Genomic DNA, 24,030 nt, shown 5'->3' with positions numbered 1-24,030 from the left:
GGTAGTGATTAGGAAAAAGTAATATAATTCATGGTAATCAATGTAAAACTGTCTTGTGAACTAATTGAAATGTAATTTTGGTAAGACGGTGTCTGTTTGGTAAAGTTTTTGATACCAACTTAAACATACACCTATTGAAATTTCTGTAAGACGTGATTTTGTTCCACATGATGCTCTGATAAAAAATAAGCAAACACCCACGCTGTAACAATATAAGACAATAACAATAAATAAAGGCATCAAATTAACTGCAATCTGGCTAATAGTCATGCTCTCTAAAGTAGTTGTAAATGAGGAGACATTCAGAATTGATGTTCCTGAGAGATATACCAAAGGGCTCATTCTTTGAGGCTCACAGTAATCAATTCCTTGGATTCTTACCTAAGAACACATGACTTGTTTCATTAGACAAAGACAATGATGATGATGCAACCAGAGATGAAGTAATAAATGACAACATCAAAGACAGGCCTATTCTTTAGCATCTTCTGCGTTGTCTGGTAAACTGATCTCATCCCCAAAAGTATGTATTTGAATCCTCAGCCAAATTCAAGGTGCTAACAGACCAAAGATGTGCTTTTATAGCTGTGCTATTTGTCTGGGAGGTTGTGTTTTGGAAACCAGTGACTCAGGCTTGTAATGGATAGTCAGCTAAACATGCAGTCCCTGTGTGATACAGTGTACCCAAAAGCAAACGTTAGTGTCTCCGATCAGAGCAGATTGCTGAGTAAAGGTCAAGGAGGTGATATTTCCATGTGTACAGCATTAATGAGACCATTTCTGAAATGTTTACGGTTTTAAAAGGATTTTGACAGATGGGCCAGGAACAGAGACTGTCTGAGCTGCATGAGCATAGGCTGAACTGTGCTGTCTAAAGAGAGGCAAGAGAATCTAAATCAATTTATTTTGTCATAGATGACATTTTATATTCAGCCACTAACAACGGAAAGCAGGGAGAGAATTAATAATGGCAGATTATCTCTGGACATAGCAAGGTGGTTAGGTGATGGAGGTAGACAAATACAGGTTAGAAAATGGGCAACTAAAAATGTCTTTTTCTTTCAGTGCCAGCAACTGACCACTTAACTCAGGATGCAGGGTTTGCCTGTTATGTGAAATAAGCACTGAATACTTTTCAAAAAAATACAATTCTGGTAAAGAAAAATTTGTGGTAAAGACACAGGTAAAAACACAGTGGGCATTATAGTTCAAGCAGGCCAGGCTAAGTGAATTCATGAGTTTCAGAAGCTCTAGACAGGACTGATTTCTCCCATATCCAGTACTCCATGTTTAGCTCTGTTTGCCATTCCTGGTGTGTGCTAAAGCAGGCAGGATACACCCCCATCTCCATAGCTTAAGCCTTTTCCTTGGTCCCCTGGGCAAGGGTGTCTTGTGCTCGGGAGCTGTGACGTGTGAGAAGACCCAGCAAAGGGTCACTGGGGTGGTTCTGTGGTAACAGTGTGGGGGCCTTAGGGAGGAAGGTCTGGTTCTATAGATGCTTTGTGCTATTCTAGTCATTAAATTCCCTGGAGAGGAAAGCCAGACTTTGGCTCAGTATCACAGGCCTGTTCAAAACACAAACAAGGATAAAATATGGATCTAATAATAATTTTCACCTCATGGCTACCAATTATTTGGCTCTGCAGCCAGGATGTTACTATTGGGTTTGTTTCACTTCTGAACATCGCAAGTACTGAGCAAAGGTGAAGGTTTTCACAGTAGTTTTTGAGCTGTGGACAGCCTTTCAAGAAGAATGGGAAAGGACAAAGTTCTTAATAAAAAGGATGGCTTTTTTATGAGCCCATGAGGCACTGAATTTTTGTGTCACAACTGTTTTTCAAATTTGTTACATCATCAGTATGTAAATAATGTAGATCAGAGTATTAGGCAAACTGTACATAAACAGTAAGGCTGAGCAGTAACAGAGGTACTGCACATTTATATGTAGGAAAGTCTATATCAGGATGAGCTTCTTAGTCAACTATGGCATCTGAATCCTAGTTTTGGGACAGCAGGAACCCGTCAGTGACTGAAAGCACTGGCTTTTACACATGGGAGTCAAGATTGACCATTACCAGCTTTCTTCCATAAGTGCAACAGGAATGGAAATGTTAGACATTTGGTTGCACTTGGACATAAGAGGGGGCATTTTATGTTAGGTAGCAGGCACACTGCAAAGCCATTCCTTGCTAACTTAGGAGACTGAAAGGAGTAGGGCAGCAGGCACACAGGGTTTACACAAAGTGACTGCACTCTGGAGAGTATGAGGTGTGGTGGGAGTTAAGTAGGAGTGAGAAGCAGGGGCTCACTAACCTCTCTGAGAGGGAGACAGGAGTTGAAAGAGAGACACAGAGAGTCATTACTCAGTGTAGAGATAACAGTCTCACTCCTGAACGATCTGCCTCCACCACCTCAGAGGTCAGTGTGGGCAATCTATGAAGCTTGTCTTGCATGTGTGAGCTGCACTGATGTGGTAAAATGCAGATGTATCCACATCCTCTGTGTGAGTGATACCTGAGCAATCATGTTTAACATGCCATGGGCCAGGAATAAGTGCCTGCAGAACAAATACACTGAAAAAGCCTCTTGATTCTGTCTGTAAGGCCTTCCTCTTCCTTCCGATACAAACACTGCAGAGCAAGGCTTTTTGCACGGGCAGTGAGTAACACATCTCATGTTTTTCAATGTACTTTGACTTCTTGGAAGGCTGAAAGAATCTTGACTTTACACCCATTTGTAGCCCAGATTAATTTCTCAACTGGAGTAAATGTAACCATCAGAAGAAGGACTTGTGACATTAATATGATTGTGTCCATGCTGGGGCTTTCCCTTTGACCAGGTTTTAGATGGGGTGATTTTTAACACATATTTATTTTCACAGCTATGCTAGAGCCAAAGTATGGAGTAGGTTTAAGGGCTGGGGTCCTAATTTTCATAGAGATGGTGTTGCCCATGTGCTTGTTTAGCTTCATGGGACAGATTTAGAAAAGCCTGTTTTGATAAACTGTGTGCTTGCTTGGCTTGGCATTCCCAAACACTGTGTCAAATTTCTACAGAGCTGTCTCGGTGAGATTGGTTGGGGAATTCAGCTCGCAGTGCTAAGCCCGCAAGTGGCATGACTCAAGGACAAGATAATTGGCTTTATTACTTTCTTTTTTTTCCTGAGTAATTACAGAAGAATTGCAAAGCTGCTTTCCAAAAGTGGGAAGAGAGGGTCTGAAATGGATCTGAATTTTCTATTACGTGTTTGGGAGTTGAGATGAGACCTTAATTGTGGTAATTGCGATAGTGATGGTAATTGTAACATTTTCCTTTGGGTGGGAGCTGTTTCTAGATGTGCAGCTCACTCAGCGTGGGTTTTTTCTGTGGCAGCTCATGCAGCACAAGCCACTGTTTCTTGTGTGCCTGCTGCCAGCTACTTAGAGAGCAAGTGTCAGGGGCTCTGCAGGAGGAGAGGGGTAAAACACGCAGAGAGAAAGCTAGAGATGAGGCCTGAATACTCAGGGACTGATCTGTATCAAAGGGTTTCCAAAGTACATAGACAAGTGTGCTGGCTGCCTGCAAGACCTTCGGGGCTCATGCTGTCCATCATGATCATCTCCCTCCTGTTTTTAACACTTTGTGTCCTGAGCACCACTTTGTAGATAGGTGGTGAGTACCTGGAGGTAACATAGGAGGAATGCAAAATAAAATGTAAATAAAATGAAATGGAAACATGGACAATGTGAGCTGAAAACAAAACAACACAGAATAGTGTGGTGAAGGCAGGAAGTTCACACTTTCTTGTAGGCTGGCATATTTGCTAAGAGGAAACAAATAAAGTTTGGGCATGTGACATTTCTTCAGACCTCTGCAGTTGGAAGCTTTTCTGTTGTTTTCTTAATTTCATTTTGCCTAATGCAAGCTATTGCTTCTCTGAGACCTGATTGTCATTTATATTCTTGTACTACTGTAGCTTTGCCCATCATCAGGGTGCAGACAGAGGAGTAATTTTGCAGGCATTTATTAATGGAGGGTGGATGCCAGAGGGATTCTGGTTTGGACATTGTTTTATTTGCGGAGGCAAAAATGCTGAAGACTGAAGAAAATAAGTGAAATGAAGAGGAAATGAAACCTTATTCTAATTTCCAACCTAAACATATTACTGACCAAGATAAACATATTTTCAGTGTGTGGGAACGACACTGTCTTTCAGCTGTTGTCACTCACTCTTTTCTGCTCTGCTCTTTTCCCCGCTGGGAATGTTTTGGGGCAGCAGTCAGACCCTCCTTCACCTTCCCTTACCCAGGCTCAGCTCCTCAGCTGGCTGGATTTCCACTAGAGGAGGTCCCAGCCAGCATGAGCTTGTGGTTGCCAGGAGCAGTAGTCTCACCATCCCACCCTTCATCCTGTGCCACCTCTCAGGCACTTGCCTGTCTGGAAGCAGAACTGGCCACTGGCCTTCTCTCCTCACCCTCCAACAGCCCTCTCCTCCCACACTGTTATTTTTAACCCGGACTGGAGTCTTGATTCACTTCACCCTGTGGCCTCCTGCTTCTGCCAACAGAAACAGACTGTGAAACTACAGAGTTAACCCCAGCTTTTTCAGGCTTCCAAAGGCCGCCTCAGCCTGGGCAGCTCAACTGCATCTGCAACATTCCCCCTGATAACATGGAAGGTGGCACCAGCCTTTTCCTCTGCTAGGGCTATGAGAGCAGGTTTATATTGCCTTTTTCGTGACCTTGGGAAGAAGCTTGGCACAATGTGTCTAGGCTTCAGGGAGAAGTTATCAGATCCCACAGCACATTCGTATTTTCTAAGATATGCTAGTATTCAGGTATTTTTCTCCTCAGCTTTCCTCACGTTTTCTGCTGTAAAATTTCACCCAGTCTCTTGTTATCATCCTCAAGACTTCACCACCCATGATACTGAAGGACACAAATATATTCTCAATAAATAACTGTTACATTGTAAAGCTGTGGGACTAGAACTCTAAACTGGAAGATGCACCAGAAATACATTTCTGCATGGACTTTCTACATTTTTTCATTTTCTACTGTGCTGACCTCAATAGACTTCAAGCATAATCCATCACCTTATCCCCCTACTGAAGTCAATAGGGGCAGGAACCCCCTGATCTAACTGCACAGGTGTGCACTATACATAGCTATAGCTGGAGTAGTCAGGCTCCTTTTGTAGTCAGGGGAGAGTAAATGTGTTTTGGCATTAATCAGTCTGACCTATTTTAGTTTTCTGCCTAAGTACGTCTTTTCACGGAGTGTAATTGAGTTGCCAGTAATGAGTTCAAATTTGGACATCTACATCAGCTGATGTGTACCCTCAAACTTTCCAGTTACTTCACCTGGCTCCAGACCAGGTCTTGGCAGATCAGCATTTAGTCATGACCGCTCACGTAGTTATAATGAAAATAATTTTGGAGTTATTGCCTCAGAAGTTCCTTAACTAAGTGGATACAGTGCTCTTGGAGAGAAGGCCCACAGGTCATTGTAGCTTATCTTCCCTATGTGTCAAGAGATATTCCGTGATGATTGATACTGTTTCTTTCATGGCAAATAACAGTTTACAGTACCAGAATGTCAGAATAGTTCAGGTAGGAAAAGGACCTTTTGAGCTCATCTAGCCCAACCTCCTACTCAAAGTAGGCCCCAAATCACTCAGGGTTTTGTCCAGCTAATCTTGAAAATCTCCAAGGATGGAGATGTTATGGTGTCTCTGAGCAACCTGCTGATGCTTTAGCTGTCCTTGGGGAAAATTACTTTCCTCATATCAAGTCAGAAATTCCCCTGATTTGTGGTACAGTTTTGGTCTCTCATTCTCTCATCATGTGCCTCTGAAGAGCCTGTCTTGGTCTTCATGGTAACCTTCTCGTAGGTACTGTAGGGTGATTGATCAGTGCCAAAGCCATCGCTTCTCCAGGCAGAATGATTGCTGGTCCTTCAGCCTCTGTTCAAAGGCTGGGTGCTCCAGCCATGGCTGTTGTAGTGAATGGCCTGCACTGAATTCACCCAAGACTATGGGAGCCTTTCCTGTATTGGCTCAGGGGGGATAGGATGAGTGAAACTGGACACCGTGTCTAGATATGCTCCAATGAGCACAGAGCAAAGGGGAAAATCCACTTCACCACATCTGCTGGCCGTGCTCCTGCCAGTGCAGGCCAGGGCTCTGCCAGCTGCCCCTGCTGCTAGCACATGTGTAACTTTTTCCCTGCCAGCACTCCTACATCCCTTCCTGCAGCCAGTTGCTCCCCAGTCTGTACTATTCCATTAGTAGGGTTTTGGCAGACTTTTCTATGACTGAGAGCTGTGATAAGGAGCAGCAGTCACCCATTCATTATCATTAAGCTATGCATTCAGTATAGCTTCAAAAATATCAAAAGCCTGTTGGTATTTATTTGGAATCCTTTTCTAAAGCAAAATGCTCACTGGGATTCATTATTTAGCTGAATCCTGACATGAAATAGAAGTATGAAAGTGATGTGTGAACTTTCAACAGTTCACATAAAAAGAACATTTAATTCTGTTTCTAGGAGTTGCTGGTGCTGTTTGGAATAAAAGCCATGAAGTGCTGAGGTGCTCAGGCTGGTGCTCAGCACACTGTTGGTGTGCACAATGTTGAATTCACCCTTGTGACTCCCTTGTGAAGCTGGAACGAGTTTCACTCACTGTTTAAAAGGGAGAAGCCATGATGCAGAAACCCAGACACCTCTGACCTAATTTTAATTGCCATAAAGTTAGATATGCAGTCCCAGGCTAGGAATCCACAGTCCTGTTAGAAAGGGAGAAATGGGTCCCTCCAGGGTTTCCTGGATTTCACCTCTTCCCTAGTTGTTTTCAGGGTGAGAAATAGCTTGTCTATTTTCACTGGCGCTGGCACAACCTGAACAGCCAGTCTAAATTATTAATCTTTAAGTAAGGCTTGGGGCTAAAATCCTCGTTAAAGCTAAGCCTTGGCATTACAATTTAAATGGTCCTTCCTCAGACAAGTCACAGAGAACTGAGAGTACTTCTAGGTTTTCCTCCAAATTAAACAAAGCCTCCAGACCATTCCTTGTGTTGCCTGAGGGGTCCCATGGAGATTGGCAGGGGGGTGGAGGGTGGGAGGGAAAATCTGGGACATGGCAAACACACTATTCTCTTTTTCCTCTCTCACTCCCACCTTTGACAGGACTTTTTCCCTGCATTGGTGTTGGTGTAGATTTGTTGCTGCTGGGGAGGTGAACAAAGGGCTGTACTTGGTGTTTCCATTCCCATCTCCTTTCATCTGTGGATGATCCTGGCAAAGGGGACAGAAACTGCCCTCTGCTCCTGATGAAAAGGGACCTAACTTACTTTGTGGAAAAATGTTGCCTTTTGTCTGCCAGAGTGCTTGGAGGTATTCCAAGTTATTGCAGTAGAAATGACACTGAAATATCTCTAGTTTTCCCCTCTGTATGAGGATCTTGTCTAGTAATTTCAGTGTCCCAGCTGAACCACTTGTTATCTTCAATGCCTCTGAAGAGGCCCTACCGCTAGTGACTTTTGCTGGGGATGGAAGGTGTTAGCTTTGAACAGTTCGAGGGATAAACTGAACTCTCATGTTGGAGGAAAAAAAAAAAAATCACATGTGTATGCAGCGCAAAGCAAAATGGCATCCCCCTGGGACATAAACCACCAGCTTTATTTCCAGTCTGTGGGAACTCTGGCTGCTATGCACCTCTCACAGGTTTGAGCAGAAGAGAACTTCAAATGTAGGAACTTTATTACTGACAAGAAAGTTTGATTGGTTTTTTCCTATGTACTAGAGAGCTCTCTTGCACAACCAGCTCACACTAATGAGAAGTGCTGAGGGTCCCCATCCCAGGGACTGTCCCAGTCTTTCTTGAAATGTACCCAGGTGCTTTTGTTATAAGAGTTATGCAGTTATCTAAATGACAGCTAGTCTCAATTAAGATTTAGTTTGGAGGCTGAAAACTATCCAATGATTTAGTCTCAGGGATTAAGGAAAACAAAACCTTACCGACGGCTGGATAAAATTCACATTCCTTTCAATTGTGATCATCCTACATCAAGGAAATGTTTGAAATGTTGGCAGTCTCTTATGATATGCCTGTGAAAGTTATTATATTGCTTTAAGTAATTTAAGAAAGAAGAACCAAGACCTATAGCACAAATGTGTTGTATAAATCTTCATTTTTACTAAAGTAGTTTGATTGATGTCAAGTCCCAGTGGGTGACCTTTAAAAGAGACCACATCAAATGGAGGGGCAGAGCTGCAGCTCTCCACCCCCATACTGGCTCTTCTCTTCCTTGCTTCTCCTCACTAGAGTGCCTCTAGACAGCTATGTCATCTGTAGCCATAAAATAAATTGAAGAATATCTGTCTCACGAAAGGCAAAAAAGGAGCTCTTTTCTCATCTCTGTTGAAGTGGGTCATGTTTCTATCTGGGCTGAAAAGTGAGCTGTGTACCTGCATGGGGGCTTAAATGATTGTAAAAACCTCCTCCTCTCCCCTCACCTCAGATCAATACATTCTGTGTTAAGAGGGACGTTTTTTGTGGGGCCTGGGCAGGACATGACAGGAGTTCTATCTCTGTATCACTTTTAATTTGCTGTTTAATTAATGCAGAAACAGCATAATTTGCTATTCCTATCTATCAGTGTTAACTGTTAATTCTAGAGGAAGGAGAAAGCCCCTCTGAAAATCAAAATTTCTGAAGCTCTTCGGTTACATTTTAGAAAAAGAACATTTTCTGTACTACTTTGAAGCAGAGTAGAAACAATCAGTGCTATTATCACACAAGGATGTCTTATTTTTAGAAAGCCATACAAGAGTAATGCAAGGCAAAATAAAATCCTGCTGAGGTGTTCTGCCTGAGGCATTTAGAGATGCTGTATTGCCAGACAGGAGTTCATCCATTCAGAGAGAAATAAGCTATTATTTGGAGGGAGGTGAAGTTTAGTAAAAGCAGATTTGTTTCCTTGTGGCCTGGGGCAAAGAGGGGGGATAGGGATGTGAGTGATACATCTACCCCCTCTAACCAAATCCCTGCAGCAGGCCATCATGATTGCCTGCCTCTGCACGTCATGTGGAGCTCGTGAAGAAAGGACACGCTGGTGCCCAGCAAGCCAAGGCAGCATCCCCCAACCTTCGAACCTCGGTGACAAGAGGTCATTTCTTGCACTTCAGATGATGTGTAAAGTAAGAGTCATTTTCCCTTCTTTAATTCTTTCCATGAACACATGAGGAAATAACCTCTTCTCAGGTGTTTCAGTCCCTGATATTCCTCTAGCAGAGCCTTTTGGACCCTCTTTAGGATCAGACAACTGGTGGGAGGAAGCCAACAGATTGACAAGCTACCTTAGAGAAAAAATGTCACAGAACTTAGACCAGCTCTGGTTTAGGCATCCCTAAAGGCCACAGAATCCTTTAGAGCTTTTCCTGTTCATGCTGAATGCATGGATATTTCAGTCATTTCCACAAGAACAAGTATGGTCCAGAAACAGAGATTACACTTTCTCTGAAAGATAAGTAGAAGATCACAGAATCATGGAATGGTTTGGGTTGGAAGGAACTTTAAACACCACCTAGTTCCAGCTCCTTCACCTGGGCAGGGAACCCATGATGCAACAACAGGCACAGTTGGAATACCCTTTTTGAGCAGAGAATCCAGTGCTTTTCAGGCACAGAACAGGAGGACCTTGATCAACAATTAGACAGAGAGAAGAGCACAAATATATATATGGGTTTGATCCCTGTTTGTTCCTTACCCAAGGGAAGATGTCTAGGCAATGTATTGAGTCTCCCCAAAAAGAATACAGGGTGTATCAACTATGGGGCATATTGCCCTTCCAGCTTTTTTGTCATACCATGTAAACACAAGCACTGAGTTTTAAATCAGAGGGATTGTGAAGATTAATTGAGGACTATTAACTGTTGTCCTGTAATATGCTGATCTGCCTAAAACTTCTGTGAATCTGTTTAGATCTCTTTTTACTGCTGCCTAAGAAGAACTGTTGATGTGATCTTGGACAGGATGTCTGAGGGCCTGGGCACAGCCCACCACATGCTCCAAACCAAGAAATGGAATATATTTCATTATTTATTGTATCATTCACAGGCAGAAAACAGTCTCTGCTTTTCAGGCTGTTCCCCAGATGCTTTTAAGAGTGTTTTAAGTGTTCGAAATTCATGACATACTCTTTGGTTAGTGTGTGATTAATTCAAAATGTTTTCCCATTGAGTGGCAGGAACTTCCAGTTTTGATTCTTAAAAGCACAACTTTAAATTTCTTTAAAATATCAATATTTATTTAAAATATACTACTTCTGATAAAATGCCTTCCACCAAGCTTGTATGGTCAGGCACTTAAAGAATGATTTGCTTTGAAAGAGCAAATTTAAGTGAGAGTAAGGTAATAAAAATTATTTTGTTTGCAAAAAAACAAGCCATAACCGACAACTGAAGTTATTCAGAGTAACTATAAAATTATCTTAACTGTCATTATCAATTATCCCACTTTGATTACTGAGGGCAAACTCCAGGGGCAGAGAACAGTCTTAAGTTTGCATGTAGGAGGACAGGTTAGATACGTAGTAGGGGATTGCTAACAGGAATTCACATTTTTGTATAACAGCTCCATCAGGTTTGTGCTCTCTGTGGCAAACCATGCAGAATAAAATGCATGGTGTAGTGATAAGGAGAAAAAATTCACTTTTGGGAGAAGAGTAGGGGGGATGACTGGCAGAAGGAATTCATGTGGACTGTTCAGAGGATGACGGAGAATTCCGTACCTTCCCCAAACTACTTCTCCCTTCCTCATCCCCCTTCCCACTTGAAAAACCAGATTCCTCCTTCCCTGTTGCCCCTTCTCTCATGTCCTCTGTCACAGACCTGAATTATGAATGCTCCTGCTCTGAGGTGTTTTGACTCACCCATCTTCAAAGCTTGGTCCCCACATGTTCATTTACTTCTGCTATCCAGTTGCAGGCTATATCTCTCAGCCACAGTGGGTCCCCTGGCTCTTCCAGTGGGAGAGTCACAGCTCATCCCAAGAATCAGTGTGGCTTGTCTAATGAAACACAAGTTGCTGTTATCAGCTCTCTTATTTTCCTGAGAAGCAGGCAAAACAATTTCATGTTCCATGCACTTAACCTCAGCCCACTCCAATGCCCATCCTTGGTTAAGCTTTGCCTACTGTTCATACCACACTTTTACCAGCAAAGATTAACTTTTTTTTTAACTGATCCTGTGAAGCAGCATTGCTTCAGAGGAAGGCTCAACACTGAGATGGATTCTCTCTCTGTTATTTCCTGTTTTAGAGAGGTCCATCTGTTGGATGTGCAGCTAGTGGATACCAACTTCAGAATTTACAAGGATGTTGATAAGGGCTGCTTTTAGTGAGGTCAGGCTTCTACACAGGTGTCTCCAGCCTTGCCTTGTCTTTTTGGCAGAATTGTTCAGTTCAGTACAAATTCCCCGGTGTTGCAAATACTTACCAAATTTACTCTACAAGCATTTTTCTAAGTGTATTTTTTAGCCCAGGAAATAATTCCTTCAAACAGTCTGAAAGAGGGCAAAATAATCCATTTGCTGCTTTCAATACAAAATGTGACTCAAGTCATATCCTCATTAACCTTTTGTCAAATCCTGTCATGCCCTGAATGATGATATAGAAAAAGGCTGGGCTGCCTGTGGCAGGTCACCACATAATATTTCCTGAGTACTCATACTCATTCTCTGTACAATCACAGAGCAGTTGTGAACAGCTGCAGAAAGTGAAAGAGGGGCAGGTACTGCTGACACAGCTTTGTAGTTGTTATTCAAATAATGTTCACATATGCTTTCCTACCAAAACATATTTTACTTCAGAAATCAAATGCCACTAGCATTAGAAAACAGCTCACCCACCACCACAGACTAGAAAATACAGCAATTACTTTATGTTCCTCTATCATTGTGAATGGCCTAAATAAAGAAAAAAATATTGTAATGTAAATTCAGCCACATGAAAATCTGTAGGCTAGAAAGCCTTGGAATGAAGAGGATAGACTGAGGCAGACCTAGGTTGAAATCTGCACTTGCAAAGAGTGATATCTTTTGTTTTTAAAACTCTATTTTAATTATATTTTAACTTTGTTCACATATTAAACTTCTGCTTAGAGAACTAGCAGTATATCCTGAATGTTCCAGGACTGACTGAAGCTTACTTTACTGTAAACTCAATGCTGAAAAGAAAACCAAAAATTTCCTATTTGATAAATATAAGCGGTGATATAATTAAGAGATAATGATCTATTTGGTAATGCATAGGTTGGAATAAAGATGGTCTTTGTCCAGAAGAGTTTACAATGTATTTCCTCTTGGCAAACACCAGGTACATGGGTTTTGACCCCTTTTCAAACAGGAGTGGCAAATAAATTCACTGCTACCAGCCAACTTCCTGATTTGCCTTTGGAAATAAGGCAGGACTTCCTGGATTATTCATGAAACGCATCTTCATTAAACAGCTTACCAGGATCCAAACAGTCAGAGGAGTTAAATTGGGATGGTCAGTTGTCACACAGAAAAAATTATTTCAACAAATAAGCCCATGAGGGTAAAACAGCAATTAATTCGGCCCTTAACAAGCACAGACTTCAAATCTATGTTGTTAAAAAAATCAAGAAGGTCGCTGCACATCTAAATGGAGAGGGACCAGGTTGTTTATAGGCTTGCAGGCTCAGGCTTAGCTACTGGACAGCAGCTCCTCTCCAGAGCACCAGCAATCAAAACACAGAGGTTTTGCTGGGCAGCACTTACCTTGCAAGGAACTCTGTTCCTGATTCCCTCCTCTGACTCTTCTCATCAGGTTTCTCGTGTCCTCGGTAGGTCAGTGTAGTCCAAGGAAACCACATCTGCCCATTGGCTCCATACGGAAGGCTTGGCTGTAGGAGAGGAGTACGTTTTTACTCTGTCTCCCCTCTTTTTTTTTTTTTTGGTAAAAGAGAGAAACCACAATGTTTTTCTTCCGTTTTTCTTATTTCCTCTCTACTTGGTAAGCCTTGTTTTTGCAAGTTTCAGATATTTGTCAGATATTTGGGAGGAGTGCTCCTCAAATTGGAGTGTCCACAGGGGGAGAGTCCAGTGGTCATCTGTGACTGTCTAGTAGTCACCAAATTTGTGGAGCTATGATGGATAATAATTTCATTTTATCATCATGATTTACTTGGCAGTCCCAGTTCCTGAGGATTTTTCTAGCCTTGCTACAGTGCTAAAAAAGAGTCTTGCAGCTCTAAAAAGTCAGATCAAGGCAGGGGAAAATCTAATTAACTCAGAAGAAAGGCACTAATGTCCAGCAGATGGTCATGCTGGTCTCCTTCCTAAGAGAGTATTTCCCTTCTGCTTCATGATCCAAGCTGGCTGCAGTTCCTAGCTCCATGGCTGCTAAATTCATTTTGAAGTGGCAATATCGGGGCTTCAGATTCAGGTCCACAAAAACATGTTGCCTGCCTTGCCCTGGCCCAGAGGTTATCACCTCTGCAGGTGCAGCAGCCTGGCAGAGGTACCAGCTCCTGCTTTTATGAGTATGACCACGTGTCCCAAAATGACTGGTGACAGCTTCAGCCTGGCTGCAAAGCCTGTTAGCTGAGCTCTCTGGCCTGTGATCTGATCTGCGCTGGACTGCTGCAGCTGAAGCAGGGGCAGACACCAAGCTTTAGCAACCAGGACTCCTCTCCCTTTTGCACCTTTTCCTTGTTAGATGGTGACCCAGAGCCTGCAGACACCTCTGCCACTGTGGGCCATGTTTGGAAAGTCTGCTTCCCACAGAAATGAACCTTCCTTAGCAAAGGCAGGAGTTGCAACCATGTATGTGGGCTGAGAGCGTGTGTTGCATCCAAAATTAACAGGGCAGGCAGAAGGCAGATAAGGTCCTCAGGCATTTGAAAACCTTAGAAAATCCAACAAGTTAGACTATATCAGGCTTGAACAGACTGGATTTGTTATTCTGATGAAGTAAAAGTATCATTTTCTTAACCTGCACAGTCTTCAGGGCAAACTGTGACATATTGACAAAAGATGTCTCTTACTGGTGAAAATAATGTATATTTTTGTAGGTGTTTATAACCCTTTTGATTTTAAATTCTGCTGCGCTGAGCAGATTGCTGTTGTCTGTGCCAGTGGAGAGGTGGAGCATTTGCCTGATCCTCAGAAGTCTCATAATAGGTTTGCAAACTCTGAGCTGGAAATTCCAGCTGGGATGTGGATAGATGCTCCTGGAAAAGTCAAATAATAGAAATCTTGCAGAAAATGTAAGGAAATATGTCTGAGGACCTTCCTTCCTCCAGAAATGAAATGTTAACTTTAAATGAAGAGGAATAACCAGATGCTTTTGCTGCAATTTGTTGAGCACAAAAATATAATGACTTAGATTTTCCCATCTCTTTCAAGTCAAAGCCTTCACTCCCAGCTTCTCATTTTCCAAAGCTGGACAAACTGATGCTGTGTGTCCAGATTGGTGCCAGCTGTGCGTCTTGTTATTTTAAATGGACATGGAAGTCAGTTTGTTCTTCCGTGTATGAAACCCATTGCTTTCTAAAATTTTTGGTTGCATAACAAATTCCAAGCTTACTTGACCTAAAAGAGAAATTTGGCAATCTTTCCTGATGGCCACAGAGTTGGTGAAAAATACCAGCAAGGTGTTGCTCAAACACCAAAAGAAAACAGACTCTTCCTTTCAGGCAGCTTCAGCTTGTTTCAGAGTGCATCCACATTACAAACATCAGCTACTGCTGTGTTATTGGCTTGCAGAGCCTCTTCCTCACAGAAGGACTCCTGGTATAAACACCAGTGGCTTTACTACTGAATAATTTGCTTTCTGTTAATTCTGTCATTCTCTTGCTGCCTACTGTGCTGCTTGGCCAAAATTTCCGAAGGTGTTCCTCATTTAAAATAAATCCTTTTCTTACTCGACACTGGTCCAACAGACCCATTTATTTCCCCAAACAGTATCTGTAATAATTTTCCCCAAACTACAGTGGCCAATTTTTTCTTTTTTTCTAGATAAATCTGTGGCCAAATCATCTTTCCACAGCTCCATGAATCTGTATGTTTATAGCCCCCTTTGAGGTAATTAGTGTCTTGCAATGTTTAGACTCATCAGGTTCCATCTGAGCTTCAGCCTCCAGAGCTGTGTCTGTATCTGCACCCAGTTCCTCAGGAAAAGGTAGTTTTACACAAATTGCTTTTACATAGCACAGTTGTTGCATGAGACATGACACGAAACAGACATTGCACAAAATGACACAGCGGGCTCGGGGACTGCTCTAATTGCCCCTTTCCCATTTTCACTGCCTCCAGAACATGGCTGTCATGACAGGCAGTCTTGTCCAGCCCCGTGCCCCTCTGAGACAGGATCTGCAGTCCCTCAGCTGCTCCTGGAGCACTGCTTAGCTAATTCAGCTTAATATAGCAATCCTCTGGTTGTGGCTCATTTGCATTTGTTTTCCCAATTTTCCTGTGCCTTGATGTAAATGGACCTGTGATGAAGCTTGCAAGCAGAATACTCAGGAAGAGGTGGATGTGCCACCCCAGTGTAAGAGAAGTGTTCCCAAGAATGGTACAGAAGGTTAAGGCTGTGGATTGAAAGCTAAAAGGCTTGAGGCTTTTTCTCCAGCTCTGCTACGGAGTGTGGTCTCTGATAAGAAATTCTGGCATGTTTTCAATACCCTCTTTCTCAATACCCTCTTTCTCCTCTTCTCCTTGGCAGTATCAGCTGCAGAGTCTCTTTGTGTCAGGATTGACTTTTGGCTTGTGTTTTTTTCAACATCATTACAAACCACTTCCTCTCTCCCTGGCCACTACATTAGATAGATACATTGGAAGTGATCCTCAATACAAGCCTTGAAAAATGACAGCAATAAAGAACAAGGAACTAGTGAGACTTGGTCCTAAAAAGTAGGAATTATACTTTGTGGGTGTCTGCATCAGTGTGTATTAGTGAGGTCCTGGGAACAGCTTCTTTTGGTTTTCCTGAAAAAACTTGTATTTCAGACAGATTTGTGTTTTGGGGATTTGCTTCTGACTCTGCTAGACACTTAAAAAAAACCTTTCTTTATTTCACCGGAACAACAGTCTATGTTAAAATATCCCAAATACAGAGATATTGAAACTAGGTACAAACTGCCTCCATCTCATTTTGCCACACTGGGTTAATGCCTTTGCTGAGGGAATGAAACTGTCCTGAAGCATTGGCAGGTACCAAAAAGTGAAACAATCCACTGAGTTTCAACTGGGCTTGCATCAAAATTATGTGAAATGATAAATCTCATTGGGTTTACAATTGAGGCAATAATTACTCCAAATTGTGCTCAGGGCATTAGAGATTTTCTGGACGATTCATGGGCCAGAAGAAGCCTTTTACAGTAAGTCTGGTCCCACATCTGGTTTGACGTTGCAGTCCGAAAATGGGTATGACTTAGAGACTTTTGTGTCTTGCCAGGAAGGCTGTAGCACAAAGCATTTGATATGTTTTTCACCCAGTGGAAACAGAGTATTCCCAACTTCTGTTGGTTTAGATGCTGAATAAATTGGTGGCTCTGAGGGGAAAAGACAACTGTGGCTTCCGGGTGTGTTTTAAAAAACTGAAAATATATATCCAAGAGGTAGATTCTGAGCACGTTCCAAGTAGCAGTGTTGCATGACACATAGCTGGGTTATAAATGGGTAAGCTGAGCCCTTTCTGATGCACTTTAGCACCAGGGTGCAGGAGAAGTTTGCAGGAAGCAGTGCCAACAGTGCACAACAGTCACCACCATACCAGGTGGCCCCTGTGTCTCTCAAATGAGACAGTTCTGGGATCACTGGGAAGCGAAGGTACAGCACAAACTGAGACATTGCAATGGGCCTGATAGATCAAACTCAGCTTTCCTCAGGGTGCTGATGCACCTCCCACCTTTGGGATGCTTGCAGTCAAAAGAAATAATAGAAATAAGTACTGTGAAATGATCAGCTTAATAATGTATAGTCAGCTGCACTTCAAATTCCGTTTTCCTATTGCTTTCTAACTGAAAGCTTCTGAGGCATGACTTTCTCTCAGGGCACGTAGATTATTGTACTAAAATTTCTCTGGGATAGTTTGTTTATCTGTGCTAAGGTTAGACTGCTCAACACGCACTTAAGTAAATAACATAAAACCCAAGGACTATCTTTAGCTATTGCAAAATGTTCTCCCTGAAATAATGAAGTACTTAACTGGCATTGCTTGAGCAAGAGTTTGTGCATTGTTCCAGTATTTTTTAGTGTAGTAGGAAGAGGACAGAGCAATAGAGACTCTCTGGGAGTAAAGCACTTGTGCTTTTTGTGAGTGTTAGGAAAACCAGCCAAGGGTGGCCCTGAGGCAGTGTAAAACCTGACTCCATGGATGACTGAGCAGTGCAGAGGCTGACGTGTGCACAGTGTTTTGACAAGACAGGGGTGAGCGGGGTGGCTGGGAGGCCTTTTTGGAGAGAAGTATCAGGTAGTAGTGTACAGAGAAGGCAAAATAGAAAGGTGTAAATGTGGCACCCATTTAAGGTCTGTGGGTTGTTGACAAGTGGGAGGTGTTCAGAGGCAAAGTTTTGTTTTGGGTGAAATACCATTCATCCATTCAAATCTGCATTTCTGGGCCAAGGCTGGTGTAGGGGGCAAGAGGAGCTTTAGAGGAAGGAGCTGCTGGGTCAGTCTGAGTGTGACTTGTGCAGTCACCATGCTTGGTTTGTGTACAGAGGGGAAGGAAAGATGCAAGAGTGCCACTTGTGTACTAATTGATCACAAGACCACCCGGGGTCACTAACATGACCTGTCCTGAAGGAAAAGGAATTAAATTGCCAGGCAGGGCATAGAAATATCAGTGCTTTTGTAAAGCACCAGCAAGATATTATCTAGAAATTTAGTCACCTATTCCCAAGCAAAATCAATTCACTGGGACAGATGCCAAGAGAGGTCATTAGGTTCATTAAGCAGATGATTAGGGGGTGTTTTTTGTTAGGAAAAGTTATTAAAATGCCTATTGGTTTGTTTAGCTTTGCAAAACAAAGCTTCAAGGGGATACAATTGCTGTTTATAGGAACTTCAGCAAATAAACCCCAGAAAAAAAGAAAGCTGTTTAGGCTGAAGAAGAACTCTGACATGAGAATAAATGAACCTTAAATGCTCATGTCAACCCTGAAAGGAGACCTCTACCCATGAGAGCAGAGAGTGTTCGTGGGATACAAAACAAACCTCCATTGAAAGTGCAGATGGAAAGGAATTGTATGACATGCAGTTGGAATATCCTTTCCCATCTTCTGTCCTCATTTTCAGCAAAGATTACAGTATCTGGTGGTGAGAGCAAACTCTTTTTAGTTGGGCAGTTTTACACAGGAAGCATTTAAGATCTTCCCTCATGTTTCTAGTGCCTTGTGCTTACACAGGTCTGTGCTTCTGTGCAAAGAGCTGCAGCACCATTGCTCTGACTTACCTTTGCTTTGGGTTTATTTGGACAAGGGTAAAAGTCTTCATTGGGACTGAGTTGTTGGTTCATATGGAGGCCAGCTGTGAAGAAATGGAGAACTTCTGTGAAGCACTGAGCTATGAGCAGGGCACTTGCAGCAGTTTGTGGGTTGCGTGTCTTGTTAGCCTTTGCTGTTTATTGCCCCGTTGTTTAAAATTAATGGGAATGGTATGTATCTTGTAAACGAATGCACAGGATCATTTCCAAAGTCTCTGTCCTTTTATTTCTCTCCTAAGTAGAAACTAATGAGATCTGCAGAAACTTTTCATTGTAAATAAACTCCTTGTCAAATATTTGAATGTTTTTATTTTATAAGTTAGTTGTAAATATTTTTGTCATAGTTCAATTGTTACCAGAAATAACTCAATCCTGGAATTCACTCCTTGATAATATGTAACATCTTCCTGGAAGAACTACATTCCAGAGGTCACATTCTGCAAATAGCTTTCCTAACTTAAATTACTAGCCAAATAGTCTGAAGGGTCCTATATGATTGCTATTGCGAAACCCAGCTTTCTTGGTAGCCATCTGCATTTAATCACTCTCAGGGATAAAAGTTATGTGCAGCGCTTTTGGACCCATGCTTTTCTTCTTAGAGCACATACCTGCAAGTATCATCATTATTCACATTTTATGTTCGTGTGAGGGATGTTCATACCTCCCATTCCCAAAAAACACAGTGGGGTACTGCACATAATGGCTATTCATTGTAAAGCTATACTTTGGCAATAGCTTCAACGTTATCGCTGTGCTTTTGTAAAGAATTGAGGAAAATGCATTTGGGCTTTGTTTAGAACAGAGCACTGCTGTTTTCATATATGTTTTTTCTGTAATTTAAGAACTTCCAGGCTTGGTAAAAGTTAGAAATCAACTGATAATCTGGAAATGGCACAGATAACAAAAGGAACAGTTATTCCTGAACTCATAGTAAAGTTATTACTATCATTAGGGCAGGACTCAGTTGGCACGGAGAGGGATGAGGGCTAGAAAGAGATGGATGGGGAGCACTGAGGGATTGATGTTCTTCAACCTCTGAATTTAAAAGAAACATTTCACATTATCTCTTTAGCATGAAGGCTGTTCAACTTGCTAAAAGAAAACTTTACAGGACTAAGGTCTATTACCTTCCTTCTCAATTATGCCACCTAATTCCTACAGCTCTGTGAAGTTAGTGAGGAAACTGGAAGGCAGAAGGGCAGGACCTTGGCATATGGGCAAATGCAGTCCCTGAGAATGGAGCACCACAGAAGGGCATCAAGCAGAGCAGGGCATCACTAATGAGAAAATACAGGAAATTCTTCCTGCAATCTCCAGGGAAAAAGACTTCTATCAAGATCAGAAGAAAGAAATTATCTCTGTTTTCTTTCAGTTAAAAAATAAATTCCACAATCATATATCTTCCCATTTCTTCCAAGTGTAATTTATCATGAATGTACAAGCAGGGAAAAAAATGTTTCTGAACTGCCTATATAACTTCTTTATTTTACTGTCAACAGCAAAACAGGGATGTGATCCTGACTATTTAATGAGAAAATAGGAAGGTGGAGGGTCCCTCTAAAAGAGACACTCTTTTTTAAAAACATTTTGTGTGGAAAACATTGAGTTGGGCTGTGTATTGAAATCTACAGTGTTTTGATAATTTTTGAGTTTGGGAGCACATAAGGTATTTTTTAACAAGTGGTTACATTTTACTTTCTATTAGTTGGGCATGACAGATAATTTCATTTAACTAGCACCCTGATTTTCCATAGGAAAGCTTTTGCAGAGGAAAAAGGTTTTGTTTCAGCTCAAAGAGCAGGTGATGGGCTGCCTATCAGGACCATGTACCTTATACAGCCTTGGCCCTAGCAACAGGGCTTATGGGGGAACATGTTTTCCCTGAAAGCTTTAATAACCTAGGGAATGTTTCTAACAGCAAGCAACTAACTACAAGGACTCAACAGCTCTCTGGTGACTGTCATGTTCCTGAGGGTCTACCTGACTGCAGAATGACTTTATGTAACAATTTATTCTTTAACAGCTACAGGGATTGGCCACATTGAACAGCATCCTCAGAGGCAGCACTGTGCTAGCTCTGAGCCTGTAAGGCCCTCTAATTTCTCCTGTTATGTCCTAAGGTAGCTCTTTTTGGAAAGCCCAGGCATGTCCCACCAAGCTTGGTGGGATCAGTTACAGGGCAGCTGCTGCCAAACAGCTTTGTGGGGATGCTCAGGAAGCAGTCCTTGAACCAGCTGGGTTGGCTTGGCTTGACTTAGCTTTCCTAGCAGAGGAGGGTGAGGCACCAGTGCTGGACTGTGTTCCTCAGGGAAAGCAAGATGGACCAAGACATAAAGAGAGGCTTCTTGGTTGTAAACGGATGTTTCTATTGAAGACTAGTATTGCAGGGACACATCAGACTTGAAGTACACCCTTGGGGGGGCAGCCAGGAGTTGATGTGTCCTCAGGATCCCGTGTAAAGGGATCTGTCTCTGACCTTGGGCATCTGTCTCTTCCTGATGGGGCACAGTTGGCTGAAAGACCATGCCACAGCCTGCTGTGAGGAAGGGTTTTCTGCCTGCCAGGCCAGAAAACATCTGACAAGCTGCAATAATGTCTTCCCCTCTTGAAGACCCTGTGCAGAGGTGCAGTGGTGGATGGCACTGCCAAACCTGCTAGGACCCTGGAGCACCCAGTATCATGTTTGTTGTTGCAAGACCCTGTAGAGCAACCACTCATTAGTATGTACTTGATCATAACCAGGGAGTGGTGTCCATCACATCCATCACCATTTGGATATGATGAGTGGGCCAATCAGCCAAAATCTGCAGCACAGGGTTTATGCTGATTCCATGCTCTTACAGAGGCTTTGTGCTGCTGGTAAAGTTCTGCTCTGATATTAATTCTGCCAATGCAAGGGTAACCATCAACACTTTTTTTACCGTCTTGAGCCAGCAGAATTAATTTTATCAGATTATCTTTTACACAACATGGCCAGGCAGTTTCCCATATGGAACTAGCAGTTATCTAGAGAATGTATTGTTTCTCCTAAATGATGCCCTGCCTGAGAAAGAGAAGCAGTTATATGGGTTGTCTGCCCTTGTGGGAAGGATGGGGAGGAGTAGAAAGAGAAAGAGAAGAAAGTTTGCCTGCTGTGAAGTGAGGACAAAGCGTGACACACACAGAGCAGTCCTAGGAGAGAGTTAATCCTGGAACTCAGCCCTGGCTGTCCTTTCCTTGCAGAGGAGCTGGTAAACCCTGGGTGGAACTGCATCTACAAAGGATAAGGGAGGACAGAAGGTGCTTTTATTTAAGGAACGTTTCCAGAAAAACCTGCCCATGAGGTTTTTCTTTTGCTGTTCAATAGCATGCATTGCAAGAGAAAGAGTACAATGCTCTACAGATTAGGGAGGAGGACTTTGTGTTTTGTACCGAATCAGAGAGGCCCCTCACAAAGACTTCAGAATAAAACTAAAATTAGCTTACTCCCCTAATACCAAGGAAACACTTCTTTTTTTGGCCAAGAAATTGCAATCCTATTTTCTATGCCCACTGGTTTTAGAGGGCAGAGTTATACGTCCCTTTGTGTTGAGTCTCTTTCTGAGTAAAACCCATTAGGAAGGTCAGGGTTGCTTTGTACTTCGTTTGAAGAGCTATCAAATAGCAGCAGTATCAGATAATGTGGATTATCATCTTATAGCTCTGTACAATTTTATGTGTTTTAATTACTGGTACAGAAAGAGTTCTGTGGGACAGCTGAGGCTTAGAAACAGACACTAATTAAATAAGCAAAGTGTGCTGAGATCTGTTTTCCTCAACTGTATCAATAACAAGATTCTCTTACAGGTCAGCACAAACTTCCTCCTCCCCCTCTCATCTGAGCTGTGGGTATTAAACAGTGCAGTGTTTTCATAATCATCAGATTTATGTAACAGCAGATATACTCAAAACACAGAAAGAAATTGGGCCAGGAAATCCACAGTGGCTGTTCCAGTAGCTTTCCAGAATCCTTGACAAACCTCACATCAAATCCCCAGCTGCAGCTTGACACAAAGAAAGCCTCTTTTTCCCTGTGAATCAGTGCCATTATGGAAAAAGCAAAATCCAACATTATTAAATCATAGGTAGAAAGGGCAATCTGTTCAGGGTAGTGTAGAAACATATCCAGTCTCAGTCTGGTCCCACTTCATCTCCCTTCCAGTATGTAGGGGCTAGAAGGAGCATTACTGCAAGCTGAACATACCTTAGAGACTTGAAGACCATTGACTACCTGCCTAAAATAATCTGGAAGCCTAGCAGTTGACCCTAGAAGCATGGAAAAGGGGCCCTAAACCATGATCAAGGGTATACTTGAGTTATAAAATATGCCCACATGTAGAATATGGGTGAAGGGTTTGCAATTTCTTTCAACAACATTGTTCTTTTGCAAAATTATGGCATTTTAGCTGCTGGGCATGTGAACAGGGTTGTTTTTAGTGGCCATTTTGACTTATTAGCTGCATACTGATTATGAAAAACCAAGAGCTAAATACAATTCCTGAACCTTTGCCATCCTGTGCCTTGTTCATTCCCTTCCTTAACAAAGCCAGGTCCCTGGGGTCTGTTGAATGCTGTGGTAATGGGTATTAAAAGTTCTGGACTTGACCCAGAATACTGCAATATTCCCAGGAAAAGAGGTCTTTGAGGCATGTGGTTTCCAGTGTGCACGTATGTGTCTGTGTTTGTGTCCGTGTTTGTGTCCATGCTTGCTACACTGCTCCCCAAAGCAGGGAGATAAGAATGGAATTATCCCATATCTGCCCAGCTGCAGGCTTCTCAGACCTTTCTCTCAAGCATCTGGTGCTGGCTAGCATCAGGGACAGGATATTGACCCTTGTTTCTAAGCAAGTCTGGCAATTCCCATATTTCCAGGCACTGGACACAAACAGACTGTTTCCTAGTAGAGAATGGCTCATATTTCTTGGCAACACTGACAGTCAAATGCCACTCTTGCATTCTCTCTTACTCCTAATACACAACCTCAGTCTGAAGGTCAAAGGGTAGATCCTGGATGCTCCCATGCAAGGAAAATCAATTTAGATTCACAAAAGACAGAACAGTCAGTTCAGGAGGTCACCGGATGGTCTCAGTTGCTCTTCAGGTTTAGAAATTTGAATGGGAAGGAAAGGAGGGGGATGAATAAGGATGAATTGATGGAGCAGGATTGCTTGAGGACTGGCAGAACCACAGCTTGCGAAGAGACACAAGCAAAAGGGCCATCTTCAATAGAGACTGATTCATCCCACTGTGCCAGGACCTGATCTGATCTGCAAAATTGCAGAAATATTTATAATTCGACCTCTGTTCATCCCATTGTAAAGCAAGATGCCCACCAAGTTTAGTGAACATTTCAGATCCAGTCTGAGACCTTGAACTTTAAAGGAGAAATTTGATACCAGATGAGTTGCCTTGACTGAGGCAAGGGATTTGGACAAACCAATTCCTTGCACAAGGCTGAGTGGAGACGATTTTGAGCTTAAAGCACTGGGGTGAAACTGTAATTCTGCTCTCCTGGTGTAGAAGGAAAA

Source organism: Vidua chalybeata, chromosome 1 (genome assembly GCF_026979565.1).
Source record: "Vidua chalybeata isolate OUT-0048 chromosome 1, bVidCha1 merged haplotype, whole genome shotgun sequence".
In the NCBI taxonomy this organism is placed as follows: Eukaryota; Metazoa; Chordata; class Aves; order Passeriformes; family Viduidae; genus Vidua; species Vidua chalybeata.
This window is presented reverse-complemented; position numbering follows the sequence as displayed.